General features: G+C 46.3%; 16 non-coding genes across 16 annotated transcripts; all 16 read right to left on the bottom strand.

The window, feature by feature from the left end:
• Positions 1–15: 15 nt before the first annotated feature.
• LOC142280205 (U2 spliceosomal RNA) lies at positions 16–206 on the bottom strand. The gene has a single exon (XR_012742546.1). It is a non-coding gene; the product is annotated as a U2 spliceosomal RNA (small nuclear RNA).
• Positions 207–1,595: 1,389 nt separating this feature from the next.
• On the bottom strand, positions 1,596–1,786 carry LOC142280218 (U2 spliceosomal RNA). Its single transcript, XR_012742557.1, has one exon. It is a non-coding gene; the product is annotated as a U2 spliceosomal RNA (small nuclear RNA).
• A 1,387-nt stretch (positions 1,787–3,173) lies between these two features.
• LOC142280226 (U2 spliceosomal RNA) lies at positions 3,174–3,364 on the bottom strand. The gene has a single exon (XR_012742565.1). It is a non-coding gene; the product is annotated as a U2 spliceosomal RNA (small nuclear RNA).
• A 1,387-nt stretch (positions 3,365–4,751) lies between these two features.
• On the bottom strand, positions 4,752–4,942 carry LOC142280227 (U2 spliceosomal RNA). The gene has a single exon (XR_012742566.1). It is a non-coding gene; the product is annotated as a U2 spliceosomal RNA (small nuclear RNA).
• Positions 4,943–6,330: 1,388 nt separating this feature from the next.
• LOC142280229 (U2 spliceosomal RNA) lies at positions 6,331–6,521 on the bottom strand. The gene has a single exon (XR_012742567.1). It is a non-coding gene; the product is annotated as a U2 spliceosomal RNA (small nuclear RNA).
• Positions 6,522–7,908: 1,387 nt separating this feature from the next.
• LOC142280207 (U2 spliceosomal RNA) lies at positions 7,909–8,099 on the bottom strand. The gene has a single exon (XR_012742547.1). It is a non-coding gene; the product is annotated as a U2 spliceosomal RNA (small nuclear RNA).
• A 1,387-nt stretch (positions 8,100–9,486) lies between these two features.
• LOC142280208 (U2 spliceosomal RNA) lies at positions 9,487–9,677 on the bottom strand. Its single transcript, XR_012742548.1, has one exon. It is a non-coding gene; the product is annotated as a U2 spliceosomal RNA (small nuclear RNA).
• Positions 9,678–11,064: 1,387 nt separating this feature from the next.
• Positions 11,065–11,255, bottom strand: LOC142280209 (U2 spliceosomal RNA). Its single transcript, XR_012742549.1, has one exon. It is a non-coding gene; the product is annotated as a U2 spliceosomal RNA (small nuclear RNA).
• A 1,387-nt stretch (positions 11,256–12,642) lies between these two features.
• Positions 12,643–12,833, bottom strand: LOC142280210 (U2 spliceosomal RNA). The gene has a single exon (XR_012742550.1). It is a non-coding gene; the product is annotated as a U2 spliceosomal RNA (small nuclear RNA).
• A 1,387-nt stretch (positions 12,834–14,220) lies between these two features.
• On the bottom strand, positions 14,221–14,411 carry LOC142280211 (U2 spliceosomal RNA). The gene has a single exon (XR_012742551.1). It is a non-coding gene; the product is annotated as a U2 spliceosomal RNA (small nuclear RNA).
• A 1,387-nt stretch (positions 14,412–15,798) lies between these two features.
• On the bottom strand, positions 15,799–15,989 carry LOC142280212 (U2 spliceosomal RNA). Its single transcript, XR_012742552.1, has one exon. It is a non-coding gene; the product is annotated as a U2 spliceosomal RNA (small nuclear RNA).
• Positions 15,990–17,376: 1,387 nt separating this feature from the next.
• On the bottom strand, positions 17,377–17,567 carry LOC142280213 (U2 spliceosomal RNA). The gene has a single exon (XR_012742553.1). It is a non-coding gene; the product is annotated as a U2 spliceosomal RNA (small nuclear RNA).
• Positions 17,568–18,954: 1,387 nt separating this feature from the next.
• LOC142280214 (U2 spliceosomal RNA) lies at positions 18,955–19,145 on the bottom strand. The gene has a single exon (XR_012742554.1). It is a non-coding gene; the product is annotated as a U2 spliceosomal RNA (small nuclear RNA).
• A 1,387-nt stretch (positions 19,146–20,532) lies between these two features.
• On the bottom strand, positions 20,533–20,723 carry LOC142280215 (U2 spliceosomal RNA). Its single transcript, XR_012742555.1, has one exon. It is a non-coding gene; the product is annotated as a U2 spliceosomal RNA (small nuclear RNA).
• Positions 20,724–22,110: 1,387 nt separating this feature from the next.
• On the bottom strand, positions 22,111–22,301 carry LOC142280216 (U2 spliceosomal RNA). Its single transcript, XR_012742556.1, has one exon. It is a non-coding gene; the product is annotated as a U2 spliceosomal RNA (small nuclear RNA).
• Positions 22,302–23,688: 1,387 nt separating this feature from the next.
• Positions 23,689–23,879, bottom strand: LOC142280219 (U2 spliceosomal RNA). Its single transcript, XR_012742558.1, has one exon. It is a non-coding gene; the product is annotated as a U2 spliceosomal RNA (small nuclear RNA).
• Between the last annotated feature and the right edge of the window lie 339 nt (positions 23,880–24,218).

Below are 24,218 nucleotides of genomic sequence, written 5' to 3' on the forward strand. Positions count from 1 at the left end.
GGAAACTGGGTTAAGAAGGGGTGCACCGTTCCTGGAGGTACTGCAATACCAGGTCAATGCGTGGAGTGGACAGAGCAAGCTCTTTTTCCATCTCCCTGTTCTAAAAATCCATTTAATATATGGTCCCCAGATAGGGGACGTATCAGATATTAAACTGATAAGAACAGATACTACACTTGATCTTAGCCAAAAGGCCGAGAAGCGATAACCAGAATTGGTTTGGGCCTCGAGTGGCACCCTGGCCTATGCCGGACACATCTTAGGGAGAGAGAGCGAGAGGGAGACAAACCCACGCCTACACAAGACATTTTGTCACCCAAGCCAACCCTTGAAAAGGCTGCTTTGCAGAGCCAAAACAAGAAGAATGGTGCGTTTTGCAGCCGCCGCCCACTGCAATGAATCTGAATAACTCCTCCTTTAGGGCGCAAGCAACTCCCCTCCCCCCCTTGCAGTCTTTCCAATTCACGATACAAAAAGACGGACAGGACAGGTTGCCTGACTTTCCGTCACTGCCACCCTTTGCCATCCTTACCCGTAGAAAGCCCTTTCATCATCCCCAAACCCTAATCTTTTCCCTTTCCTTCCCAGCCCCCAAACCCTGCCCTCTGTACCTTTCTCACCACCCGCTTCCCTTCTCCTGTCATCCCCCTACCACCCGGGAAAAAAAGAGATTGCCCCCTCCTTCCACTAGCCCACCCTCCCACCCAAAGAACAACTTCTTCTGCGCAGCTTGTTTTCTAGGCAGCAGCGCTATTGTGATGTCATCGGGGGGCATTGTGACAAGCCGCCAGTGTTCCGTCTCTTCATGTTGTGCACAGTTCAAACGGAAAATACATCAACAGGCAGACTACAGAAAAGCTTACTATCAAAGGTTAGAGGGGGGCTTTCTCAGAGGGCTTTTTACAGTTTTTCTATTCCCAATTAGCCGTTTAAGTGTACTTATTGAAAGTAGTAATTCTTTCATAGGCCGCCCTTTCTTAGTATTTGACGTTCCTTATATTGCGGTATGAGGCTTCGCAGTAGGTTGCAAACATTCATCACCCATGACTTTCCCCAATTGAGCTCAGAAGCTCAATGTCTATCATGACCTCTCTTTTAGAATGTCCAAGAGCAAGCAAACTATTCCTCCAGGAGAGGGCGCCAACAGACTACTAAAGAGATCATCATTACTCAAAGAAAACCCCAAAAACCAATGCATGATAGGAATAAACAGGTAACTTTCTTTGGAGTGGAAGCGGAGAGATCGCACCAGATGCCAATTCTAGATGTTATCACACCTGTGGTCACTGCAGCAGCAGGTGAATCCACTTTGTCCAAAAGGGATCTATTCCATTCAATTGCAAATGATCTAGATAAGACAGAGAACTGCAGCACGGGGACATAGCCGAGTTGGTCAGGTTGAGTGGTGATGAGTTTGCTATTTGGATGAATAAAGAAAGTCAAAAGTGTGAAAGATAAAAAACAAAAGGAGGAAGTGTGAAAAGTGAATGGGCCAAATTGAGGTGCATATGAAGACGTATGCTTTCTTCCAATTCATTAAATCGGGCTAATATGAATCAGGTGAATTGAGTTCTGCTTTTGGAAACTGGGTTAAGAAGGGGTGCACCGTTCCTGGAGGTACTGCAATACCAGGTCAATGCGTGGAGTGGACAGAGCAAGCTCTTTTTCCATCTCCCTGTTCTAAAAATCCATTTAATATATGGTCCCCAGATAGGGGACGTATCAGATATTAAACTGATAAGAACAGATACTACACTTGATCTTAGCCAAAAGGCCGAGAAGCGATAACCAGAATTGGTTTGGGCCTCGAGTGGCACCCTGGCCTATGCCGGACACATCTTAGGGAGAGAGAGCGAGAGGGAGACAAACCCACGCCTACACAAGACATTTTGTCACCCAAGCCAACCCTTGAAAAGGCTGCTTTGCAGAGCCAAAACAAGAAGAATGGTGCGTTTTGCAGCCGCCGCCCACTGCAATGAATCTGAATAACTCCTCCTTTAGGGCGCAAGCAACTCCCCTCCCCCTTGCAGTCTTTCCAATTCACGATACAAAAAGACGGACAGGACAGGTTGCCTGACTTTCCGTCACTGCCACCCTTTGCCATCCTTACCCGTAGAAAGCCCTTTCATCATCCCCAAACCCTAATCTTTTCCCTTTCCTTCCCAGCCCCCAAACCCTGCCCTCTGTACCTTTCTCACCACCCGCTTCCCTTCTCCTGTCATCCCCCTACCACCCGGGAAAAAAAGAGATTGCCCCCTCCTTCCACTAGCCCACCCTCCCACCCAAAGAACAACTTCTTCTGCGCAGCTTGTTTTCTAGGCAGCAGCGCTATTGTGATGTCATCGGGGGGCATTGTGACAAGCCGCCAGTGTTCCGTCTCTTCATGTTGTGCACAGTTCAAACGGAAAATACATCAACAGGCAGACTACAGAAAAGCTTACTATCAAAGGTTAGAGGGGGGCTTTCTCAGAGGGCTTTTTACAGTTTTTCTATTCCCAATTAGCCGTTTAAGTGTACTTATTGAAAGTAGTAATTCTTTCATAGGCCGCCCTTTCTTAGTATTTGACGTTCCTTATATTGCGGTATGAGGCTTCGCAGTAGGTTGCAAACATTCATCACCCATGACTTTCCCCAATTGAGCTCAGAAGCTCAATGTCTATCATGACCTCTCTTTTAGAATGTCCAAGAGCAAGCAAACTATTCCTCCAGGAGAGGGCGCCAACAGACTACTAAAGAGATCATCATTACTCAAAGAAAACCCCAAAAACCAATGCATGATAGGAATAAACAGGTAACTTTCTTTGGAGTGGAAGCGGAGAGATCGCACCAGATGCCAATTCTAGATGTTATCACACCTGTGGTCACTGCAGCAGCAGGTGAATCCACTTTGTCCAAAAGGGATCTATTCCATTCAATTGCAAATGATCTAGATAAGACAGAGAACTGCAGCACGGGGACATAGCCGAGTTGGTCAGGTTGAGTGGTGATGAGTTTGCTATTTGGATGAATAAAGAAAGTCAAAAGTGTGAAAGATAAAAAACAAAAGGAGGAAGTGTGAAAAGTGAATGGGCCAAATTGAGGTGCATATGAAGACGTATGCTTTCTTCCAATTCATTAAATCGGGCTAATATGAATCAGGTGAATTGAGTTCTGCTTTTGGAAACTGGGTTAAGAAGGGGTGCACCGTTCCTGGAGGTACTGCAATACCAGGTCAATGCGTGGAGTGGACAGAGCAAGCTCTTTTTCCATCTCCCTGTTCTAAAAATCCATTTAATATATGGTCCCCAGATAGGGGACGTATCAGATATTAAACTGATAAGAACAGATACTACACTTGATCTTAGCCAAAAGGCCGAGAAGCGATAACCAGAATTGGTTTGGGCCTCGAGTGGCACCCTGGCCTATGCCGGACACATCTTAGGGAGAGAGAGCGAGAGGGAGACAAACCCACGCCTACACAAGACATTTTGTCACCCAAGCCAACCCTTGAAAAGGCTGCTTTGCAGAGCCAAAACAAGAAGAATGGTGCGTTTTGCAGCCGCCGCCCACTGCAATGAATCTGAATAACTCCTCCTTTAGGGCGCAAGCAACTCCCCTCCCCCTTGCAGTCTTTCCAATTCACGATACAAAAAGACGGACAGGACAGGTTGCCTGACTTTCCGTCACTGCCACCCTTTGCCATCCTTACCCGTAGAAAGCCCTTTCATCATCCCCAAACCCTAATCTTTTCCCTTTCCTTCCCAGCCCCCAAACCCTGCCCTCTGTACCTTTCTCACCACCCGCTTCCCTTCTCCTGTCATCCCCCTACCACCCGGGAAAAAAAGAGATTGCCCCCTCCTTCCACTAGCCCACCCTCCCACCCAAAGAACAACTTCTTCTGCGCAGCTTGTTTTCTAGGCAGCAGCGCTATTGTGATGTCATCGGGGGGCATTGTGACAAGCCGCCAGTGTTCCGTCTCTTCATGTTGTGCACAGTTCAAACGGAAAATACATCAACAGGCAGACTACAGAAAAGCTTACTATCAAAGGTTAGAGGGGGGCTTTCTCAGAGGGCTTTTTACAGTTTTTCTATTCCCAATTAGCCGTTTAAGTGTACTTATTGAAAGTAGTAATTCTTTCATAGGCCGCCCTTTCTTAGTATTTGACGTTCCTTATATTGCGGTATGAGGCTTCGCAGTAGGTTGCAAACATTCATCACCCATGACTTTCCCCAATTGAGCTCAGAAGCTCAATGTCTATCATGACCTCTCTTTTAGAATGTCCAAGAGCAAGCAAACTATTCCTCCAGGAGAGGGCGCCAACAGACTACTAAAGAGATCATCATTACTCAAAGAAAACCCCAAAAACCAATGCATGATAGGAATAAACAGGTAACTTTCTTTGGAGTGGAAGCGGAGAGATCGCACCAGATGCCAATTCTAGATGTTATCACACCTGTGGTCACTGCAGCAGCAGGTGAATCCACTTTGTCCAAAAGGGATCTATTCCATTCAATTGCAAATGATCTAGATAAGACAGAGAACTGCAGCACGGGGACATAGCCGAGTTGGTCAGGTTGAGTGGTGATGAGTTTGCTATTTGGATGAATAAAGAAAGTCAAAAGTGTGAAAGATAAAAAACAAAAGGAGGAAGTGTGAAAAGTGAATGGGCCAAATTGAGGTGCATATGAAGACGTATGCTTTCTTCCAATTCATTAAATCGGGCTAATATGAATCAGGTGAATTGAGTTCTGCTTTTGGAAACTGGGTTAAGAAGGGGTGCACCGTTCCTGGAGGTACTGCAATACCAGGTCAATGCGTGGAGTGGACAGAGCAAGCTCTTTTTCCATCTCCCTGTTCTAAAAATCCATTTAATATATGGTCCCCAGATAGGGGACGTATCAGATATTAAACTGATAAGAACAGATACTACACTTGATCTTAGCCAAAAGGCCGAGAAGCGATAACCAGAATTGGTTTGGGCCTCGAGTGGCACCCTGGCCTATGCCGGACACATCTTAGGGAGAGAGAGCGAGAGGGAGACAAACCCACGCCTACACAAGACATTTTGTCACCCAAGCCAACCCTTGAAAAGGCTGCTTTGCAGAGCCAAAACAAGAAGAATGGTGCGTTTTGCAGCCGCCGCCCACTGCAATGAATCTGAATAACTCCTCCTTTAGGGCGCAAGCAACTCCCCTCCCCCCTTGCAGTCTTTCCAATTCACGATACAAAAAGACGGACAGGACAGGTTGCCTGACTTTCCGTCACTGCCACCCTTTGCCATCCTTACCCGTAGAAAGCCCTTTCATCATCCCCAAACCCTAATCTTTTCCCTTTCCTTCCCAGCCCCCAAACCCTGCCCTCTGTACCTTTCTCACCACCCGCTTCCCTTCTCCTGTCATCCCCCTACCACCCGGGAAAAAAAGAGATTGCCCCCTCCTTCCACTAGCCCACCCTCCCACCCAAAGAACAACTTCTTCTGCGCAGCTTGTTTTCTAGGCAGCAGCGCTATTGTGATGTCATCGGGGGGCATTGTGACAAGCCGCCAGTGTTCCGTCTCTTCATGTTGTGCACAGTTCAAACGGAAAATACATCAACAGGCAGACTACAGAAAAGCTTACTATCAAAGGTTAGAGGGGGGCTTTCTCAGAGGGCTTTTTACAGTTTTTCTATTCCCAATTAGCCGTTTAAGTGTACTTATTGAAAGTAGTAATTCTTTCATAGGCCGCCCTTTCTTAGTATTTGACGTTCCTTATATTGCGGTATGAGGCTTCGCAGTAGGTTGCAAACATTCATCACCCATGACTTTCCCCAATTGAGCTCAGAAGCTCAATGTCTATCATGACCTCTCTTTTAGAATGTCCAAGAGCAAGCAAACTATTCCTCCAGGAGAGGGCGCCAACAGACTACTAAAGAGATCATCATTACTCAAAGAAAACCCCAAAAACCAATGCATGATAGGAATAAACAGGTAACTTTCTTTGGAGTGGAAGCGGAGAGATCGCACCAGATGCCAATTCTAGATGTTATCACACCTGTGGTCACTGCAGCAGCAGGTGAATCCACTTTGTCCAAAAGGGATCTATTCCATTCAATTGCAAATGATCTAGATAAGACAGAGAACTGCAGCACGGGGACATAGCCGAGTTGGTCAGGTTGAGTGGTGATGAGTTTGCTATTTGGATGAATAAAGAAAGTCAAAAGTGTGAAAGATAAAAAACAAAAGGAGGAAGTGTGAAAAGTGAATGGGCCAAATTGAGGTGCATATGAAGACGTATGCTTTCTTCCAATTCATTAAATCGGGCTAATATGAATCAGGTGAATTGAGTTCTGCTTTTGGAAACTGGGTTAAGAAGGGGTGCACCGTTCCTGGAGGTACTGCAATACCAGGTCAATGCGTGGAGTGGACAGAGCAAGCTCTTTTTCCATCTCCCTGTTCTAAAAATCCATTTAATATATGGTCCCCAGATAGGGGACGTATCAGATATTAAACTGATAAGAACAGATACTACACTTGATCTTAGCCAAAAGGCCGAGAAGCGATAACCAGAATTGGTTTGGGCCTCGAGTGGCACCCTGGCCTATGCCGGACACATCTTAGGGAGAGAGAGCGAGAGGGAGACAAACCCACGCCTACACAAGACATTTTGTCACCCAAGCCAACCCTTGAAAAGGCTGCTTTGCAGAGCCAAAACAAGAAGAATGGTGCGTTTTGCAGCCGCCGCCCACTGCAATGAATCTGAATAACTCCTCCTTTAGGGCGCAAGCAACTCCCCTCCCCCTTGCAGTCTTTCCAATTCACGATACAAAAAGACGGACAGGACAGGTTGCCTGACTTTCCGTCACTGCCACCCTTTGCCATCCTTACCCGTAGAAAGCCCTTTCATCATCCCCAAACCCTAATCTTTTCCCTTTCCTTCCCAGCCCCCAAACCCTGCCCTCTGTACCTTTCTCACCACCCGCTTCCCTTCTCCTGTCATCCCCCTACCACCCGGGAAAAAAAGAGATTGCCCCCTCCTTCCACTAGCCCACCCTCCCACCCAAAGAACAACTTCTTCTGCGCAGCTTGTTTTCTAGGCAGCAGCGCTATTGTGATGTCATCGGGGGGCATTGTGACAAGCCGCCAGTGTTCCGTCTCTTCATGTTGTGCACAGTTCAAACGGAAAATACATCAACAGGCAGACTACAGAAAAGCTTACTATCAAAGGTTAGAGGGGGGCTTTCTCAGAGGGCTTTTTACAGTTTTTCTATTCCCAATTAGCCGTTTAAGTGTACTTATTGAAAGTAGTAATTCTTTCATAGGCCGCCCTTTCTTAGTATTTGACGTTCCTTATATTGCGGTATGAGGCTTCGCAGTAGGTTGCAAACATTCATCACCCATGACTTTCCCCAATTGAGCTCAGAAGCTCAATGTCTATCATGACCTCTCTTTTAGAATGTCCAAGAGCAAGCAAACTATTCCTCCAGGAGAGGGCGCCAACAGACTACTAAAGAGATCATCATTACTCAAAGAAAACCCCAAAAACCAATGCATGATAGGAATAAACAGGTAACTTTCTTTGGAGTGGAAGCGGAGAGATCGCACCAGATGCCAATTCTAGATGTTATCACACCTGTGGTCACTGCAGCAGCAGGTGAATCCACTTTGTCCAAAAGGGATCTATTCCATTCAATTGCAAATGATCTAGATAAGACAGAGAACTGCAGCACGGGGACATAGCCGAGTTGGTCAGGTTGAGTGGTGATGAGTTTGCTATTTGGATGAATAAAGAAAGTCAAAAGTGTGAAAGATAAAAAACAAAAGGAGGAAGTGTGAAAAGTGAATGGGCCAAATTGAGGTGCATATGAAGACGTATGCTTTCTTCCAATTCATTAAATCGGGCTAATATGAATCAGGTGAATTGAGTTCTGCTTTTGGAAACTGGGTTAAGAAGGGGTGCACCGTTCCTGGAGGTACTGCAATACCAGGTCAATGCGTGGAGTGGACAGAGCAAGCTCTTTTTCCATCTCCCTGTTCTAAAAATCCATTTAATATATGGTCCCCAGATAGGGGACGTATCAGATATTAAACTGATAAGAACAGATACTACACTTGATCTTAGCCAAAAGGCCGAGAAGCGATAACCAGAATTGGTTTGGGCCTCGAGTGGCACCCTGGCCTATGCCGGACACATCTTAGGGAGAGAGAGCGAGAGGGAGACAAACCCACGCCTACACAAGACATTTTGTCACCCAAGCCAACCCTTGAAAAGGCTGCTTTGCAGAGCCAAAACAAGAAGAATGGTGCGTTTTGCAGCCGCCGCCCACTGCAATGAATCTGAATAACTCCTCCTTTAGGGCGCAAGCAACTCCCCTCCCCCTTGCAGTCTTTCCAATTCACGATACAAAAAGACGGACAGGACAGGTTGCCTGACTTTCCGTCACTGCCACCCTTTGCCATCCTTACCCGTAGAAAGCCCTTTCATCATCCCCAAACCCTAATCTTTTCCCTTTCCTTCCCAGCCCCCAAACCCTGCCCTCTGTACCTTTCTCACCACCCGCTTCCCTTCTCCTGTCATCCCCCTACCACCCGGGAAAAAAAGAGATTGCCCCCTCCTTCCACTAGCCCACCCTCCCACCCAAAGAACAACTTCTTCTGCGCAGCTTGTTTTCTAGGCAGCAGCGCTATTGTGATGTCATCGGGGGGCATTGTGACAAGCCGCCAGTGTTCCGTCTCTTCATGTTGTGCACAGTTCAAACGGAAAATACATCAACAGGCAGACTACAGAAAAGCTTACTATCAAAGGTTAGAGGGGGGCTTTCTCAGAGGGCTTTTTACAGTTTTTCTATTCCCAATTAGCCGTTTAAGTGTACTTATTGAAAGTAGTAATTCTTTCATAGGCCGCCCTTTCTTAGTATTTGACGTTCCTTATATTGCGGTATGAGGCTTCGCAGTAGGTTGCAAACATTCATCACCCATGACTTTCCCCAATTGAGCTCAGAAGCTCAATGTCTATCATGACCTCTCTTTTAGAATGTCCAAGAGCAAGCAAACTATTCCTCCAGGAGAGGGCGCCAACAGACTACTAAAGAGATCATCATTACTCAAAGAAAACCCCAAAAACCAATGCATGATAGGAATAAACAGGTAACTTTCTTTGGAGTGGAAGCGGAGAGATCGCACCAGATGCCAATTCTAGATGTTATCACACCTGTGGTCACTGCAGCAGCAGGTGAATCCACTTTGTCCAAAAGGGATCTATTCCATTCAATTGCAAATGATCTAGATAAGACAGAGAACTGCAGCACGGGGACATAGCCGAGTTGGTCAGGTTGAGTGGTGATGAGTTTGCTATTTGGATGAATAAAGAAAGTCAAAAGTGTGAAAGATAAAAAACAAAAGGAGGAAGTGTGAAAAGTGAATGGGCCAAATTGAGGTGCATATGAAGACGTATGCTTTCTTCCAATTCATTAAATCGGGCTAATATGAATCAGGTGAATTGAGTTCTGCTTTTGGAAACTGGGTTAAGAAGGGGTGCACCGTTCCTGGAGGTACTGCAATACCAGGTCAATGCGTGGAGTGGACAGAGCAAGCTCTTTTTCCATCTCCCTGTTCTAAAAATCCATTTAATATATGGTCCCCAGATAGGGGACGTATCAGATATTAAACTGATAAGAACAGATACTACACTTGATCTTAGCCAAAAGGCCGAGAAGCGATAACCAGAATTGGTTTGGGCCTCGAGTGGCACCCTGGCCTATGCCGGACACATCTTAGGGAGAGAGAGCGAGAGGGAGACAAACCCACGCCTACACAAGACATTTTGTCACCCAAGCCAACCCTTGAAAAGGCTGCTTTGCAGAGCCAAAACAAGAAGAATGGTGCGTTTTGCAGCCGCCGCCCACTGCAATGAATCTGAATAACTCCTCCTTTAGGGCGCAAGCAACTCCCCTCCCCCTTGCAGTCTTTCCAATTCACGATACAAAAAGACGGACAGGACAGGTTGCCTGACTTTCCGTCACTGCCACCCTTTGCCATCCTTACCCGTAGAAAGCCCTTTCATCATCCCCAAACCCTAATCTTTTCCCTTTCCTTCCCAGCCCCCAAACCCTGCCCTCTGTACCTTTCTCACCACCCGCTTCCCTTCTCCTGTCATCCCCCTACCACCCGGGAAAAAAAGAGATTGCCCCCTCCTTCCACTAGCCCACCCTCCCACCCAAAGAACAACTTCTTCTGCGCAGCTTGTTTTCTAGGCAGCAGCGCTATTGTGATGTCATCGGGGGGCATTGTGACAAGCCGCCAGTGTTCCGTCTCTTCATGTTGTGCACAGTTCAAACGGAAAATACATCAACAGGCAGACTACAGAAAAGCTTACTATCAAAGGTTAGAGGGGGGCTTTCTCAGAGGGCTTTTTACAGTTTTTCTATTCCCAATTAGCCGTTTAAGTGTACTTATTGAAAGTAGTAATTCTTTCATAGGCCGCCCTTTCTTAGTATTTGACGTTCCTTATATTGCGGTATGAGGCTTCGCAGTAGGTTGCAAACATTCATCACCCATGACTTTCCCCAATTGAGCTCAGAAGCTCAATGTCTATCATGACCTCTCTTTTAGAATGTCCAAGAGCAAGCAAACTATTCCTCCAGGAGAGGGCGCCAACAGACTACTAAAGAGATCATCATTACTCAAAGAAAACCCCAAAAACCAATGCATGATAGGAATAAACAGGTAACTTTCTTTGGAGTGGAAGCGGAGAGATCGCACCAGATGCCAATTCTAGATGTTATCACACCTGTGGTCACTGCAGCAGCAGGTGAATCCACTTTGTCCAAAAGGGATCTATTCCATTCAATTGCAAATGATCTAGATAAGACAGAGAACTGCAGCACGGGGACATAGCCGAGTTGGTCAGGTTGAGTGGTGATGAGTTTGCTATTTGGATGAATAAAGAAAGTCAAAAGTGTGAAAGATAAAAAACAAAAGGAGGAAGTGTGAAAAGTGAATGGGCCAAATTGAGGTGCATATGAAGACGTATGCTTTCTTCCAATTCATTAAATCGGGCTAATATGAATCAGGTGAATTGAGTTCTGCTTTTGGAAACTGGGTTAAGAAGGGGTGCACCGTTCCTGGAGGTACTGCAATACCAGGTCAATGCGTGGAGTGGACAGAGCAAGCTCTTTTTCCATCTCCCTGTTCTAAAAATCCATTTAATATATGGTCCCCAGATAGGGGACGTATCAGATATTAAACTGATAAGAACAGATACTACACTTGATCTTAGCCAAAAGGCCGAGAAGCGATAACCAGAATTGGTTTGGGCCTCGAGTGGCACCCTGGCCTATGCCGGACACATCTTAGGGAGAGAGAGCGAGAGGGAGACAAACCCACGCCTACACAAGACATTTTGTCACCCAAGCCAACCCTTGAAAAGGCTGCTTTGCAGAGCCAAAACAAGAAGAATGGTGCGTTTTGCAGCCGCCGCCCACTGCAATGAATCTGAATAACTCCTCCTTTAGGGCGCAAGCAACTCCCCTCCCCCTTGCAGTCTTTCCAATTCACGATACAAAAAGACGGACAGGACAGGTTGCCTGACTTTCCGTCACTGCCACCCTTTGCCATCCTTACCCGTAGAAAGCCCTTTCATCATCCCCAAACCCTAATCTTTTCCCTTTCCTTCCCAGCCCCCAAACCCTGCCCTCTGTACCTTTCTCACCACCCGCTTCCCTTCTCCTGTCATCCCCCTACCACCCGGGAAAAAAAGAGATTGCCCCCTCCTTCCACTAGCCCACCCTCCCACCCAAAGAACAACTTCTTCTGCGCAGCTTGTTTTCTAGGCAGCAGCGCTATTGTGATGTCATCGGGGGGCATTGTGACAAGCCGCCAGTGTTCCGTCTCTTCATGTTGTGCACAGTTCAAACGGAAAATACATCAACAGGCAGACTACAGAAAAGCTTACTATCAAAGGTTAGAGGGGGGCTTTCTCAGAGGGCTTTTTACAGTTTTTCTATTCCCAATTAGCCGTTTAAGTGTACTTATTGAAAGTAGTAATTCTTTCATAGGCCGCCCTTTCTTAGTATTTGACGTTCCTTATATTGCGGTATGAGGCTTCGCAGTAGGTTGCAAACATTCATCACCCATGACTTTCCCCAATTGAGCTCAGAAGCTCAATGTCTATCATGACCTCTCTTTTAGAATGTCCAAGAGCAAGCAAACTATTCCTCCAGGAGAGGGCGCCAACAGACTACTAAAGAGATCATCATTACTCAAAGAAAACCCCAAAAACCAATGCATGATAGGAATAAACAGGTAACTTTCTTTGGAGTGGAAGCGGAGAGATCGCACCAGATGCCAATTCTAGATGTTATCACACCTGTGGTCACTGCAGCAGCAGGTGAATCCACTTTGTCCAAAAGGGATCTATTCCATTCAATTGCAAATGATCTAGATAAGACAGAGAACTGCAGCACGGGGACATAGCCGAGTTGGTCAGGTTGAGTGGTGATGAGTTTGCTATTTGGATGAATAAAGAAAGTCAAAAGTGTGAAAGATAAAAAACAAAAGGAGGAAGTGTGAAAAGTGAATGGGCCAAATTGAGGTGCATATGAAGACGTATGCTTTCTTCCAATTCATTAAATCGGGCTAATATGAATCAGGTGAATTGAGTTCTGCTTTTGGAAACTGGGTTAAGAAGGGGTGCACCGTTCCTGGAGGTACTGCAATACCAGGTCAATGCGTGGAGTGGACAGAGCAAGCTCTTTTTCCATCTCCCTGTTCTAAAAATCCATTTAATATATGGTCCCCAGATAGGGGACGTATCAGATATTAAACTGATAAGAACAGATACTACACTTGATCTTAGCCAAAAGGCCGAGAAGCGATAACCAGAATTGGTTTGGGCCTCGAGTGGCACCCTGGCCTATGCCGGACACATCTTAGGGAGAGAGAGCGAGAGGGAGACAAACCCACGCCTACACAAGACATTTTGTCACCCAAGCCAACCCTTGAAAAGGCTGCTTTGCAGAGCCAAAACAAGAAGAATGGTGCGTTTTGCAGCCGCCGCCCACTGCAATGAATCTGAATAACTCCTCCTTTAGGGCGCAAGCAACTCCCCTCCCCCTTGCAGTCTTTCCAATTCACGATACAAAAAGACGGACAGGACAGGTTGCCTGACTTTCCGTCACTGCCACCCTTTGCCATCCTTACCCGTAGAAAGCCCTTTCATCATCCCCAAACCCTAATCTTTTCCCTTTCCTTCCCAGCCCCCAAACCCTGCCCTCTGTACCTTTCTCACCACCCGCTTCCCTTCTCCTGTCATCCCCCTACCACCCGGGAAAAAAAGAGATTGCCCCCTCCTTCCACTAGCCCACCCTCCCACCCAAAGAACAACTTCTTCTGCGCAGCTTGTTTTCTAGGCAGCAGCGCTATTGTGATGTCATCGGGGGGCATTGTGACAAGCCGCCAGTGTTCCGTCTCTTCATGTTGTGCACAGTTCAAACGGAAAATACATCAACAGGCAGACTACAGAAAAGCTTACTATCAAAGGTTAGAGGGGGGCTTTCTCAGAGGGCTTTTTACAGTTTTTCTATTCCCAATTAGCCGTTTAAGTGTACTTATTGAAAGTAGTAATTCTTTCATAGGCCGCCCTTTCTTAGTATTTGACGTTCCTTATATTGCGGTATGAGGCTTCGCAGTAGGTTGCAAACATTCATCACCCATGACTTTCCCCAATTGAGCTCAGAAGCTCAATGTCTATCATGACCTCTCTTTTAGAATGTCCAAGAGCAAGCAAACTATTCCTCCAGGAGAGGGCGCCAACAGACTACTAAAGAGATCATCATTACTCAAAGAAAACCCCAAAAACCAATGCATGATAGGAATAAACAGGTAACTTTCTTTGGAGTGGAAGCGGAGAGATCGCACCAGATGCCAATTCTAGATGTTATCACACCTGTGGTCACTGCAGCAGCAGGTGAATCCACTTTGTCCAAAAGGGATCTATTCCATTCAATTGCAAATGATCTAGATAAGACAGAGAACTGCAGCACGGGGACATAGCCGAGTTGGTCAGGTTGAGTGGTGATGAGTTTGCTATTTGGATGAATAAAGAAAGTCAAAAGTGTGAAAGATAAAAAACAAAAGGAGGAAGTGTGAAAAGTGAATGGGCCAAATTGAGGTGCATATGAAGACGTATGCTTTCTTCCAATTCATTAAATCGGGCTAATATGAATCAGGTGAATTGAGTTCTGCTTTTGGAAACTGGGTTAAGAAGGGGTGCACCGTTCCTGGAGGTACTGCAATACCAGGTCAATGCGTGGAGTGGACAGAGCAAGCTCTTTTTCCATCTCCCTGTTCTAAAAATCCATTTAATATATGGTCCCCAGATAGGGGACGTATCAGATATTAAACTGATAAGAACAGATACTACACTTGATCTTAGCCAAAAGGCCGAGAAGCGATAACCAGAATTGGTTTGGGCCTCGAGTGGCACCCTGGCCTATGCCGGACACATCTTAGGGAGAGAGAGCGAGAGGGAGACAAACCCACGCCTACACAAGACATTTTGTCACCCAAGCCAACCCTTGAAAAGGCTGCTTTGCAGAGCCAAAACAAGAAGAATGGTGCGTTTTGCAGCCGCCGCCCACTGCAATGAATCTGAATAACTCCTCCTTTAGGGCGCAAGCAACTCCCCTCCCCCTTGCAGTCTTTCCAATTCACGATACAAAAAGACGGACAGGACAGGTTGCCTGACTTTCCGTCACTGCCACCCTTTGCCATCCTTACCCGTAGAAAGCCCTTTCATCATCCCCAAACCCTAATCTTTTCCCTTTCCTTCCCAGCCCCCAAACCCTGCCCTCTGTACCTTTCTCACCACCCGCTTCCCTTCTCCTGTCATCCCCCTACCACCCGGGAAAAAAAGAGATTGCCCCCTCCTTCCACTAGCCCACCCTCCCACCCAAAGAACAACTTCTTCTGCGCAGCTTGTTTTCTAGGCAGCAGCGCTATTGTGATGTCATCGGGGGGCATTGTGACAAGCCGCCAGTGTTCCGTCTCTTCATGTTGTGCACAGTTCAAACGGAAAATACATCAACAGGCAGACTACAGAAAAGCTTACTATCAAAGGTTAGAGGGGGGCTTTCTCAGAGGGCTTTTTACAGTTTTTCTATTCCCAATTAGCCGTTTAAGTGTACTTATTGAAAGTAGTAATTCTTTCATAGGCCGCCCTTTCTTAGTATTTGACGTTCCTTATATTGCGGTATGAGGCTTCGCAGTAGGTTGCAAACATTCATCACCCATGACTTTCCCCAATTGAGCTCAGAAGCTCAATGTCTATCATGACCTCTCTTTTAGAATGTCCAAGAGCAAGCAAACTATTCCTCCAGGAGAGGGCGCCAACAGACTACTAAAGAGATCATCATTACTCAAAGAAAACCCCAAAAACCAATGCATGATAGGAATAAACAGGTAACTTTCTTTGGAGTGGAAGCGGAGAGATCGCACCAGATGCCAATTCTAGATGTTATCACACCTGTGGTCACTGCAGCAGCAGGTGAATCCACTTTGTCCAAAAGGGATCTATTCCATTCAATTGCAAATGATCTAGATAAGACAGAGAACTGCAGCACGGGGACATAGCCGAGTTGGTCAGGTTGAGTGGTGATGAGTTTGCTATTTGGATGAATAAAGAAAGTCAAAAGTGTGAAAGATAAAAAACAAAAGGAGGAAGTGTGAAAAGTGAATGGGCCAAATTGAGGTGCATATGAAGACGTATGCTTTCTTCCAATTCATTAAATCGGGCTAATATGAATCAGGTGAATTGAGTTCTGCTTTTGGAAACTGGGTTAAGAAGGGGTGCACCGTTCCTGGAGGTACTGCAATACCAGGTCAATGCGTGGAGTGGACAGAGCAAGCTCTTTTTCCATCTCCCTGTTCTAAAAATCCATTTAATATATGGTCCCCAGATAGGGGACGTATCAGATATTAAACTGATAAGAACAGATACTACACTTGATCTTAGCCAAAAGGCCGAGAAGCGATAACCAGAATTGGTTTGGGCCTCGAGTGGCACCCTGGCCTATGCCGGACACATCTTAGGGAGAGAGAGCGAGAGGGAGACAAACCCACGCCTACACAAGACATTTTGTCACCCAAGCCAACCCTTGAAAAGGCTGCTTTGCAGAGCCAAAACAAGAAGAATGGTGCGTTTTGCAGCCGCCGCCCACTGCAATGAATCTGAATAACTCCTCCTTTAGGGCGCAAGCAACTCCCCTCCCCCTTGCAGTCTTTCCAATTCACGATACAAAAAGACGGACAGGACAGGTTGCCTGACTTTCCGTCACTGCCACCCTTTGCCATCCTTACCCGTAGAAAGCCCTTTCATCATCCCCAAACCCTAATCTTTTCCCTTTCCTTCCCAGCCCCCAAACCCTGCCCTCTGTACCTTTCTCACCACCCGCTTCCCTTCTCCTGTCATCCCCCTACCACCCGGGAAAAAAAGAGATTGCCCCCTCCTTCCACTAGCCCACCCTCCCACCCAAAGAACAACTTCTTCTGCGCAGCTTGTTTTCTAGGCAGCAGCGCTATTGTGATGTCATCGGGGGGCATTGTGACAAGCCGCCAGTGTTCCGTCTCTTCATGTTGTGCACAGTTCAAACGGAAAATACATCAACAGGCAGACTACAGAAAAGCTTACTATCAAAGGTTAGAGGGGGGCTTTCTCAGAGGGCTTTTTACAGTTTTTCTATTCCCAATTAGCCGTTTAAGTGTACTTATTGAAAGTAGTAATTCTTTCATAGGCCGCCCTTTCTTAGTATTTGACATTCCTTATATTGCGGTATGAGGCTTCGCAGTAGGTTGCAAACATTCATCACCCATGACTTTCCCCAATTGAGCTCAGAAGCTCAATGTCTATCATGACCTCTCTTTTAGAATGTCCAAGAGCAAGCAAACTATTCCTCCAGGAGAGGGCGCCAACAGACTACTAAAGAGATCATCATTACTCAAAGAAAACCCCAAAAACCAATGCATGATAGGAATAAACAGGTAACTTTCTTTGGAGTGGAAGCGGAGAGATCGCACCAGATGCCAATTCTAGATGTTATCACACCTGTGGTCACTGCAGCAGCAGGTGAATCCACTTTGTCCAAAAGGGATCTATTCCATTCAATTGCAAATGATCTAGATAAGACAGAGAACTGCAGCACGGGGACATAGCCGAGTTGGTCAGGTTGAGTGGTGATGAGTTTGCTATTTGGATGAATAAAGAAAGTCAAAAGTGTGAAAGATAAAAAACAAAAGGAGGAAGTGTGAAAAGTGAATGGGCCAAATTGAGGTGCATATGAAGACGTATGCTTTCTTCCAATTCATTAAATCGGGCTAATATGAATCAGGTGAATTGAGTTCTGCTTTTGGAAACTGGGTTAAGAAGGGGTGCACCGTTCCTGGAGGTACTGCAATACCAGGTCAATGCGTGGAGTGGACAGAGCAAGCTCTTTTTCCATCTCCCTGTTCTAAAAATCCATTTAATATATGGTCCCCAGATAGGGGACGTATCAGATATTAAACTGATAAGAACAGATACTACACTTGATCTTAGCCAAAAGGCCGAGAAGCGATAACCAGAATTGGTTTGGGCCTCGAGTGGCACCCTGGCCTATGCCGGACACATCTTAGGGAGAGAGAGCGAGAGGGAGACAAACCCACGCCTACACAAGACATTTTGTCACCCAAGCCAACCCTTGAAAAGGCTGCTTTGCAGAGCCAAAACAAGAAGAATGGTGCGTTTTGCAGCCGCCGCCCACTGCAATGAATCTGAATAACTCCTCCTTTAGGGCGCAAGCAACTCCCCTCCCCCTTGCAGTCTTTCCAATTCACGATACAAAAAGACGGACAGGACAGGTTGCCTGACTTTCCGTCACTGCCACCCTTTGCCATCCTTACCCGTAGAAAGCCCTTTCATCATCCCCAAACCCTAATCTTTTCCCTTTCCTTCCCAGCCCCCAAACCCTGCCCTCTGTACCTTTCTCACCACCCGCTTCCCTTCTCCTGTCATCCCCCTACCACCCGGGAAAAAAAGAGATTGCCCCCTCCTTCCACTAGCCCACCCTCCCACCCAAAGAACAACTTCTTCTGCGCAGCTTGTTTTCTAGGCAGCAGCGCTATTGTGATGTCATCGGGGGGCATTGTGACAAGCCGCCAGTGTTCCGTCTCTTCATGTTGTGCACAGTTCAAACGGAAAATACATCAACAGGCAGACTACAGAAAAGCTTACTATCAAAGGTTAGAGGGGGGCTTTCTCAGAGGGCTTTTTACAGTTTTTCTATTCCCAATTAGCCGTTTAAGTGTACTTATTGAAAGTAGTAATTCTTTCATAGGCCGCCCTTTCTTAGTATTTGACGTTCCTTATATTGCGGTATGAGGCTTCGCAGTAGGTTGCAAACATTCATCACCCATGACTTTCCCCAATTGAGCTCAGAAGCTCAATGTCTATCATGACCTCTCTTTTAGAATGTCCAAGAGCAAGCAAACTATTCCTCCAGGAGAGGGCGCCAACAGACTACTAAAGAGATCATCATTACTCAAAGAAAACCCCAAAAACCAATGCATGATAGGAATAAACAGGTAACTTTCTTTGGAGTGGAAGCGGAGAGATCGCACCAGATGCCAATTCTAGATGTTATCACACCTGTGGTCACTGCAGCAGCAGGTGAATCCACTTTGTCCAAAAGGGATCTATTCCATTCAATTGCAAATGATCTAGATAAGACAGAGAACTGCAGCACGGGGACATAGCCGAGTTGGTCAGGTTGAGTGGTGATGAGTTTGCTATTTGGATGAATAAAGAAAGTCAAAAGTGTGAAAGATAAAAAACAAAAGGAGGAAGTGTGAAAAGTGAATGGGCCAAATTGAGGTGCATATGAAGACGTATGCTTTCTTCCAATTCATTAAATCGGGCTAATATGAATCAGGTGAATTGAGTTCTGCTTTTGGAAACTGGGTTAAGAAGGGGTGCACCGTTCCTGGAGGTACTGCAATACCAGGTCAATGCGTGGAGTGGACAGAGCAAGCTCTTTTTCCATCTCCCTGTTCTAAAAATCCATTTAATATATGGTCCCCAGATAGGGGACGTATCAGATATTAAACTGATAAGAACAGATACTACACTTGATCTTAGCCAAAAGGCCGAGAAGCGATAACCAGAATTGGTTTGGGCCTCGAGTGGCACCCTGGCCTATGCCGGACACATCTTAGGGAGAGAGAGCGAGAGGGAGACAAACCCACGCCTACACAAGACATTTTGTCACCCAAGCCAACCCTTGAAAAGGCTGCTTTGCAGAGCCAAAACAAGAAGAATGGTGCGTTTTGCAGCCGCCGCCCACTGCAATGAATCTGAATAACTCCTCCTTTAGGGCGCAAGCAACTCCCCTCCCCCTTGCAGTCTTTCCAATTCACGATACAAAAAGACGGACAGGACAGGTTGCCTGACTTTCCGTCACTGCCACCCTTTGCCATCCTTACCCGTAGAAAGCCCTTTCATCATCCCCAAACCCTAATCTTTTCCCTTTCCTTCCCAGCCCCCAAACCCTGCCCTCTGTACCTTTCTCACCACCCGCTTCCCTTCTCCTGTCATCCCCCTACCACCCGGGAAAAAAAGAGATTGCCCCCTCCTTCCACTAGCCCACCCTCCCACCCAAAGAACAACTTCTTCTGCGCAGCTTGTTTTCTAGGCAGCAGCGCTATTGTGATGTCATCGGGGGGCATTGTGACAAGCCGCCAGTGTTCCGTCTCTTCATGTTGTGCACAGTTCAAACGGAAAATACATCAACAGGCAGACTACAGAAAAGCTTACTATCAAAGGTTAGAGGGGGGCTTTCTCAGAGGGCTTTTTACAGTTTTTCTATTCCCAATTAGCCGTTTAAGTGTACTTATTGAAAGTAGTAATTCTTTCATAGGCCGCCCTTTCTTAGTATTTGACGTTCCTTATATTGCGGTATGAGGCTTCGCAGTAGGTTGCAAACATTCATCACCCATGACTTTCCCCAATTGAGCTCAGAAGCTCAATGTCTATCATGACCTCTCTTTTAGAATGTCCAAGAGCAAGCAAACTATTCCTCCAGGAGAGGGCGCCAACAGACTACTAAAGAGATCATCATTACTCAAAGAAAACCCCAAAAACCAATGCATGATAGGAATAAACAGGTAACTTTCTTTGGAGTGGAAGCGGAGAGATCGCACCAGATGCCAATTCTAGATGTTATCACACCTGTGGTCACTGCAGCAGCAGGTGAATCCACTTTGTCCAAAAGGGATCTATTCCATTCAATTGCAAATGATCTAGATAAGACAGAGAACTGCAGCACGGGGACATAGCCGAGTTGGTCAGGTTGAGTGGTGATGAGTTTGCTATTTGGATGAATAAAGAAAGTCAAAAGTGTGAAAGATAAAAAACAAAAGGAGGAAGTGTGAAAAGTGAATGGGCCAAATTGAGGTGCATATGAAGACGTATGCTTTCTTCCAATTCATTAAATCGGGCTAATATGAATCAGGTGAATTGAGTTCTGCTTTTGGAAACTGGGTTAAGAAGGGGTGCACCGTTCCTGGAGGTACTGCAATACCAGGTCAATGCGTGGAGTGGACAGAGCAAGCTCTTTTTCCATCTCCCTGTTCTAAAAATCCATTTAATATATGGTCCCCAGATAGGGGACGTATCAGATATTAAACTGATAAGAACAGATACTACACTTGATCTTAGCCAAAAGGCCGAGAAGCGATAACCAGAATTGGTTTGGGCCTCGAGTGGCACCCTGGCCTATGCCGGACACATCTTAGGGAGAGAGAGCGAGAGGGAGACAAACCCACGCCTACACAAGACATTTTGTCACCCAAGCCAACCCTTGAAAAGGCTGCTTTGCAGAGCCAAAACAAGAAGAATGGTGCGTTTTGCAGCCGCCGCCCACTGCAATGAATCTGAATAACTCCTCCTTTAGGGCGCAAGCAACTCCCCTCCCCCTTGCAGTCTTTCCAATTCACGATACAAAAAGACGGACAGGACAGGTTGCCTGACTTTCCGTCACTGCCACCCTTTGCCATCCTTACCCGTAGAAAGCCCTTTCATCATCCCCAAACCCTAATCTTTTCCCTTTCCTTCCCAGCCCCCAAACCCTGCCCTCTGTACCTTTCTCACCACCCGCTTCCCTTCTCCTGTCATCCCCCTACCACCCGGGAAAAAAAGAGATTGCCCCCTCCTTCCACTAGCCCACCCTCCCACCCAAAGAACAACTTCTTCTGCGCAGCTTGTTTTCTAGGCAGCAGCGCTATTGTGATGTCATCGGGGGGCATTGTGACAAGCCGCCAGTGTTCCGTCTCTTCATGTTGTGCACAGTTCAAACGGAAAATACATCAACAGGCAGACTACAGAAAAGCTTACTATCAAAGGTTAGAGGGGGGCTTTCTCAGAGGGCTTTTTACAGTTTTTCTATTCCCAATTAGCCGTTTAAGTGTACTTATTGAAAGTAGTAATTCTTTCATAGGCCGCCCTTTCTTAGTATTTGACGTTCCTTATATTGCGGTATGAGGCTTCGCAGTAGGTTGCAAACATTCATCACCCATGACTTTCCCCAATTGAGCTCAGAAGCTCAATGTCTATCATGACCTCTCTTTTAGAATGTCCAAGAGCAAGCAAACTATTCCTCCAGGAGAGGGCGCCAACAGACTACTAAAGAGATCATCATTACTCAAAGAAAACCCCAAAAACCAATGCATGATAGGAATAAACAGGTAACTTTCTTTGGAGTGGAAGCGGAGAGATCGCACCAGATGCCAATTCTAGATGTTATCACACCTGTGGTCACTGCAGCAGCAGGTGAATCCACTTTGTCCAAAAGGGATCTATTCCATTCAATTGCAAATGATCTAGATAAGACAGAGAACTGCAGCACGGGGACATAGCCGAGTTGGTCAGGTTGAGTGGTGATGAGTTTGCTATTTGGATGAATAAAGAAAGTCAAAAGTGTGAAAGATAAAAAACAAAAGGAGGAAGTGTGAAAAGTGAATGGGCCAAATTGAGGTGCATATGAAGACGTATGCTTTCTTCCAATTCATTAAATCGGGCTAATATGAATCAGGTGAATTGAGTTCTGCTTTTGGAAACTGGGTTAAGAAGGGGTGCACCGTTCCTGGAGGTACTGCAATACCAGGTCAATGCGTGGAGTGGACAGAGCAAGCTCTTTTTCCATCTCCCTGTTCTAAAAATCCATTTAATATATGGTCCCCAGATAGGGGACGTATCAGATATTAAACTGATAAGAACAGATACTACACTTGATCTTAGCCAAAAGGCCGAGAAGCGATAACCAGAATTGGTTTGGGCCTCGAGTGGCACCCTGGCCTATGCCGGACACATCTTAGGGAGAGAGAGCGAGAGGGAGACAAACCCACGCCTACACAAGACATTTTGTCACCCAAGCCAACCCTTGAAAAGGCTGCTTTGCAGAGCCAAAACAAGAAGAATGGTGCGTTTTGCAGCCGCCGCCCACTGCAATGAATCTGAATAACTCCTCCTTTAGGGCGCAAGCAACTCCCCTCCCCCTTGCAGTCTTTCCAATTCACGATACAAAAAGACGGACAGGACAGGTTGCCTGACTTTCCGTCACTGCCACCCTTTGCCATCCTTACCCGTAGAAAGCCCTTTCATCATCCCCAAACCCTAATCTTTTCCCTTTCCTTCCCAGCCCCCAAACCCTGCCCTCTGTACCTTTCTCACCACCCGCTTCCCTTCTCCTGTCATCCCCCTACCACCCGGGAAAAAAAGAGATTGCCCCCTCCTTCCACTAGCCCACCCTCCCACCCAAAGAACAACTTCTTCTGCGCAGCTTGTTTTCTAGGCAGCAGCGCTATTGTGATGTCATCGGGGGGCATTGTGACAAGCCGCCAGTGTTCCGTCTCTTCATGTTGTGCACAGTTCAAACGGAAAATACATCAACAGGCAGACTACAGAAAAGCTTACTATCAAAGGTTAGAGGGGGGCTTTCTCAGAGGGCTTTTTACAGTTTTTCTATTCCCAATTAGCCGTTTAAGTGTACTTATTGAAAGTAGTAATTCTTTCATAGGCCGCCCTTTCTTAGTATTTGACGTTCCTTATATTGCGGTATGAGGCTTCGCAGTAGGTTGCAAACATTCATCACCCATGACTTTCCCCAATTGAGCTCAGAAGCTCAATGTCTATCATGACCTCTCTTTTAGAATGTCCAAGAGCAAGCAAACTATTCCTCCAGGAGAGGGCGCCAACAGACTACTAAAGAGATCATCATTACTCAAAGAAAACCCCAAAAACCAATGCATGATAGGAATAAACAGGTAACTTTCTTTGGAGTGGAAGCGGAGAGATCGCACCAGATGCCAATTCTAGATGTTATCACACCTGTGGTCACTGCAGCAGCAGGTGAATCCACTTTGTCCAAAAGGGATCTATTCCATTCAATTGCAAATGATCTAGATAAGACAGAGAACTGCAGCACGGGGACATAGCCGAGTTGGTCAGGTTGAGTGGTGATGAGTTTGCTATTTGGATGAATAAAGAAAGTCAAAAGTGTGAAAGATAAAAAACAAAAGGAGGAAGTGTGAAAAGTGAATGGGCCAAATTGAGGTGCATATGAAGACGTATGCTTTCTTCCAATTCATTAAATCGGGCTAATATGAATCAGGTGAATTGAGTTCTGCTTTTGGAAACTGGGTTAAGAAGGGGTGCACCGTTCCTGGAGGTACTGCAATACCAGGTCAATGCGTGGAGTGGACAGAGCAAGCTCTTTTTCCATCTCCCTGTTCTAAAAATCCATTTAATATATGGTCCCCAGATAGGGGACGTATCAGATATTAAACTGATAAGAACAGATACTACACTTGATCTTAGCCAAAAGGCCGAGAAGCGATAACCAGAATTGGTTTGGGCCTCGAGTGGCACCCTGGCCTATGCCGGACACATCTTAGGGAGAGAGAGCGAGAGGGAGACAAACCCACGCCTACACAAGACATTTTGTCACCCAAGCCAACCCTTGAAAAGGCTGCTTTGCAGAGCCAAAACAAGAAGAATGGTGCGTTTTGCAGCCGCCGCCCACTGCAATGAATCTGAATAACTCCTCCTTTAGGGCGCAAGCAACTCCCCTCCCCCTTGCAGTCTTTCCAATTCACGATACAAAAAGACGGACAGGACAGGTTGCCTGACTTTCCGTCACTGCCACCCTTTGCCATCCTTACCCGTAGAAAGCCCTT

This window comes from Anomaloglossus baeobatrachus, unplaced genomic scaffold, assembly GCF_048569485.1.
Source record: "Anomaloglossus baeobatrachus isolate aAnoBae1 unplaced genomic scaffold, aAnoBae1.hap1 Scaffold_4496, whole genome shotgun sequence".
Taxonomy (NCBI): domain Eukaryota; kingdom Metazoa; phylum Chordata; class Amphibia; order Anura; family Aromobatidae; genus Anomaloglossus; species Anomaloglossus baeobatrachus.